Here is a 6,270-nt window from a genome sequence, read left to right on the forward strand (position 1 = left end):
AAAATGTCCAAGAGAGACCGACTAGCCTATCTTGTAGGGCTAGGTATAGGGCTAGGTCATACGAACAAAATGAAAGCAGAAATGATGGACTGGGTCTTAAACCGGCCCGGGCATTTTTTACCTAGACAGGCCCATTATTCATTTATATGTTACTTACATTTTGATTGCCGTCCTGGGGAGGTGTCTAATGGGAGGGGTGTGCCCCCCTACCATTGAGATTATTTTGAAGTTAAGGAATGCCTAGATGCAAAATGGTGCTATATTTCTAAATTTTGTAGGTTACAATATTCCTTTAAAAACGACCAAAAATAATTTTCCAGAAGCAACACTTGATTAAACTGAGAAAAGTTAAAAACGTAAACAAAAATAGACAAAAATATATCTTTTAGAGTGGATTTTATTTAGTTTTTCAAGCATTTTGTGAAAACATGCTTGAAAAAAATCCTAAATAAAATCCACTAAAACATATATGTTTAATAACACGAGCACTTGTCATGTCTATGAGAGTAAGAGCCTACTCAGTTCGCTGCTTCTCGCAGTGTCGTGGCTCTATTTGGTGAGGGCTTACATATCTTAGGATTCATATCATCGAATATCACTCAATGTTGCTGAATGGAGAATTCCACCCAGATCTCGTGAGTTGGTACCCTGAGCTCTCCGACCATATTAAGCTTAGTCTGCCTTTCTTTCGAGGCCAGTTCCAGTCGTCGTCGGTTGAAGGGTATAGACAAATATTCAAGTCGATGAATCCAGCGGTACGGACTATGTTTGGTGAAGTCGAAGCTCTCTTGCGGTTGCTCCTCGTCTCCTCCGCCAGTTCGACGGAAGCCGAGAGATCTTTTAGTGCTTTGAGGCGTTTGAAGACATGGCTACGGAGCACCATGACTCAACAGAGGCTGAACCATGTGATGGTGTGCCATATTCACCGCGAACGTCTAGCCCAGTTGAAGCCTGAGGAGTTAGCAGAGAAGTTCATGGTTCCTCGGATTACAGACTCGGCAGGGCCGTCTTAACGCATGGGCCCACTGGGCCCTGGCCCAAGGCCCCGCGATGTCAGGGGCCCCGCAATCGTAGTAACCCCATGTCTTAATCTGGGAGGAAAACTTATTGAATAGGCCATTATGCCTGATTGAATTCGATACTTGACAAGTTGTGACGAGAGTTGGTTAAACACTTGAGAGTTTGACATTAAATATTCGAATCTGAGTTGGCAACCCTGGAATATACAATGCTCCGAAGGCTTACAACACCAGACAACTCGAGTCCGCGGTCCGAGCACCAGTCATTTTTTTCAGTGCAATTCTCACCCAGGAAAATATATCCGGTAAGTTGATATTCATTTTCCATCACTTAAAATCGATTACCGTCATACTGTATATGGTCATAAATAAATGAGCCTTTCGGCACATCAATGATCAGGTGGAATTGATCCTAAATCTTATCTACTGTAATTACTTTGTGAGCTCTTTATAGGCATGTCCATGATGTCCTAGTAGTAGAAGTGAACTGCTCCTATATATGCTATATGCGCGATGTCTAGACAACCCTTTACGTCCCAATGTATGAGTGTGTCAGGAATGCTGATCAGGAATGGTCCACACGAATCGAAGCAGAAGGACTTTGCAAGAAAATGAGCAAGTTGGAAACTGTTATTCTGACAATGGTGTGGAATGACATGAACAAAACAAGTAAAGTTCTGCAGTCGAAAGATGTTGACATCCTTGCTGCTGTTGATCTCCTCAAGTCCCTGAAATCCTATCTCGACCATATGAGAGACGAATTCGAAGATTACGAACTTGCAGCAAAGGCTAACAGCAGGTGTCCGGATCCGGAATTCAGCGACGAACACAAACGTGCACGAAAGCGAAGTGTTCAACTCACCAGGGATGACGGGTCAGCCGAAGAAGTACTACTGAAAGGCAGTGAAAAATTCAAGGAGGATACGTACCTTCCTATCCTGGACTCACTAACCTCTCAATTGACCAAACGCGCGGAAGCATACGAAAACATCGGGGAACTGTTTTCTTTCTTCAATCAGCTGAAAACAATCGACAGTGATGAACTTAATGTGTTATAAAAATTTAGTCGTAACTATAAATCTATCTTACAATTTCATCTATAGCAAGTTGTGAAGGTGGGTGTATTTTCGATTGCCAATGCTATAGATGAAATTGTAAGATAGATTTATAGTGACGACTAAATTTTTATAACAAATTAAATCCATTCAAAGGAAAGAAAAGGATACATACATAGGCCTATGTATTGCGTTGAAAACTTTATTCTCAGCCGACCTCTACCCCGTTAAATCCACCAAAAGTGGATTAAGAGTGAATCATTTTTGATTTGAATACAGTAAACTTGACAGGTCTAACAATATACGGCAGTACATCATAATCATGGAGAAATGAATTATCTGTAACTAAATAAGCCATTTGTTAACGCTAGAAACATCTATAGATGTTCCATTTATACAACTAATTTGTTCATAATTCTTTCCAAGGAATGTCGCACTACTAGGAATAATTCGGCATGACACGGATTGACGTACAGAGCCCCTCCCCCGCACAGCTGATATTCTTGAATTCTTTAATTTTACTCGAATTTCCCGAGCCGTATAAACTTGTTTTTATTTATATTTTTTACTTGCAGGATGAATGACGCTTCCTTTAATGCAGTATCTAAATTTCGACAAAATTTAAGCCTAACTTACCAAAACAAAACATGTATTCAAATAAACACTTCTGTATGATATGTTTTCACTCAATGAAATTCCGAATTTCCTTTAATAAGATACTTTTCGCGATAGCCACATGATGGAAATGAAAGAATTAAATTAATTGAACCACATGTTTGAAAATCAAATTTAACTAGACTAAAACTAACGAAATTCATCAACGTTATAATTATTACTATTTGGAATGGGGGGCAGGAATTTTCCTTTTATGTATATTACAATGGCCAAAATTAATATAGCCTTCCAAATTATCAACTTCAGAGCTGTTATATTTAGGTAGTGAATCAAATCTTTGTCTCACCATGCATGTAAAATAATCAAATTACATTGCTATACAAAATGTAACATTCCCTTTAGGTGTAAATATAATAAAATCGATCGAAAGCAATTTAAAGAGGGAAACATATTTTGGCATATCATTACATTAAAGTCCTGATAAAGCGATAGCAAATATGATCTGTTAGATCTAACACCCTATAAAAAAGGAGAAGTAGAAAAAAAAGAGTAAGAAATGACTTGCACCACGGAAATAAACGTTTAATTCAGCTGTACGTAGAATTGAAGAGAAATTCTGTACCGTCTATGAAGTGCTTAGGTTAGGCCCAAAGGATGACTTTTCCCCAAATCTCTACATGATTATAGTTCTAATGCTTGGATCTTGTAGCGGTTGGAATAAACTATTGATGCATGCCTACAATTTTCTGGGAGATGGACGCTGATTTATGCCATACAGAACTGTATGGAAAACTTTGTATTCTAGTTCAAAATCTAATCAGTAAGGGTGGGTAAACCTATAGGCCATAGAATTGATCAAGTGACAGCAGCATCCTATAGTAACATCCGAATATAACTTTAATCTAACGTTTGAACAACACATAGAAAACATATAGGTACACATAGGCTCAATATGTAGTTTCCAAAGACTTACTTATTGGTAACGTAAGAAGCAAAGCGTGATCCGTCCATAAAATAAAACGAAGGCGACATAAGATCAATGTAACTCTAGACCTACATAGCAATAAGCCTTGAACATAATGGCTCCCTGTTTTTATATGAGCCAAAGAGAATAACAAATATACAGCAAAGAAACACATGATTGCAGCATCATAATCACCAGCTACACATGTCGATGTAAACTTATTTTGAATTTCGTTTGCATGATAAAGGAAAATAATGTTTGACACTTCTACAATATATAGCGGGTAAGACATGTCAGTTATCTCTACTCTAGTGACAAAGTGACGAATTAAGTTTTTTAGTCAACGGAGAAATTAATATATAGCCTAAACGTGTGCCACCGGAAACATTAACAATGTTCTTTTACAGAATATAATGTACCTTGCTGACGACTACCCAATACAGTGAGGAATTCTATGATTTTATTTTTTATGACTTTCTTTTTTTTCGGTATAGTTCTGCCAAAAATGCACTATAGCTTATAAGTTACATCACTGAAGCCCTAACAACTTACATGCTGTACATTAGCTTCCAACTCTATAAAATAATACGCAAATTCAGGCAAGCATGTACAGGCCTATGTACAATCGGTTATAAATACAGCTAAAAATGACGACAACATTCAATATCTCATTGATTTCGTCCTACTTATGACCGTTACTTTGGATTACTTTAAGCTTGGGATTAATTAAGCTGCCTTAACAGCAATAGCAACATTTCCGACAACTGTGCTCACTGATCTTAACAATACCTCAAACAATTTTCCACACGGCACGTTTTCTTGTATAATTCTTGCGAGTTAAACTGCCTTAACGCCAATAGCAACATTTCCGCAACTGACCTAACTGAATTTTCACTTACAATAGCTCAATCCTTCTTTCTTGCCTGAGCAACTACCTATCGTCGCTTCTCGGCCTTTTGACTAAAATCATGTGTAGTATCTGATGGTGATACACACCAAACGATGATCACACAGTCACAGTCTCGATGCAAGGGGACTGGGGTTAGAGAGCGGATCAGTCGTTCGGTAGTTAGGTTTTCGTGCCCAGGTTCTTTCCTGGGTGACTTTTCTGAAAAAGTACCTATCATGGCATTTCGGCTGAGATTCTATACAGCAACGCTTCTCGTGATTCTACCTAAGATCATATGTACCATTATACCCCCCTTGTAGCTCAACTCTAATACACACCTGGCCGATGATCACAATTACAATCTCTGTGCAACCAGGCTGGGCTTCACCCACCACCCTGCAGAGGGCATCAAACCTATGCTATATCCTAACTTACTCTAATTTGATTAAATGTCGGAGATTTAATTGAATTAATATATCAAAAATGTTCCATTGGCCCGTATGGTTTATGCTAGAAGGCTGGGCTTTAGCACCACCCTGCAAAAGGCATCAAACTTCTGCTATATCCTAACTAACTCTAATTTGATAAATGTCTGATATTTAATTGAATTAATGTCTCCATCTCGAGAAACACCCTATAATGTAGAGCTGCCATGGCAGGACTTCGACTTGTAAGAAACATTAGACATTTACTAACCAAGGATGCATGCCATACTATTGTTTTAGGACTAGTGATAAGTCACTTAGATTATGCTAACTCCCTCTATACTAATCTACCAAATGTTGTTATTATGATGCTTCAGAGAATTCAAAACATGGCTGCCAAACTTGTTCTGAAAAGAGGAAAGGAGGATAGTGCTTCTGAAGCTTTAAAGGAGTTGCATTGGCTTCCCATCAGACAAAGAATTCTGCACAAAATATTAACGCTGGTCTTTAAATGCGTTGTTGATAAATCTGCTCCTCAATATCTTATATCTAGATTCACTTTAGCACCACAATCTAGTAGGTCTCTACGTTCATATAATATTCTTTATAAACTGATCATTCCACGAACACAGAGGGCCACTTTTGCTTCAAGAGCAATAAGTGTATTTGGCGCCGAGCAATGGAATAAATTACCTAACCATGTCAAACATTCTGAGAATCTTGCAATTTTTAAAAGAAAACTCAAAACATATTTATTTTCTGGCTAATCACTTTTATATTCAATTTTTCAATTTTTGTATTCTTTATATTTCATATTTTTGAATTTCTCTTTTACATTTTATATAACATTTTGCATTTTCTATTTTTCTCTTTGATTTTCATAGCATTTGTATATTTTTGTACATTCATCTAGTATATTTTTCTACGCCATTTGAGATCTTATTTTCTTATGAATGGTTTTTCTATCTTTGTATTTTGATGTTAAGCGCAACCGAAAACTTTGTTGGGGTTGCGCTATATGAAATTCAATAAATAATAATAATAATTGTCTATAAATGTGGCTGAAATTAATACATAGGGTTCTTAACATAATCTACACTAAATAAACAGGTCTATTAGAGTCAAAAGTTATCGCTATGTTTTTAAACAAGTCTGAAATTGGGTCAAAAATCGATTTAAAAAAAATCACATATCCATAACTTATGACCCTAATAGTCCTGATTTTTGGTTTCGATGAAATCGTAACCTATGCATTCATGCAGGCGGAGAGTGTGTGTATGTGTGTATGTATGTATGTGTGTGT

This window comes from Apostichopus japonicus, chromosome 18 (assembly GCF_037975245.1).
Source record: "Apostichopus japonicus isolate 1M-3 chromosome 18, ASM3797524v1, whole genome shotgun sequence".
Lineage (NCBI taxonomy): Eukaryota > Metazoa > Echinodermata > Holothuroidea > Aspidochirotida > Stichopodidae > Apostichopus > Apostichopus japonicus.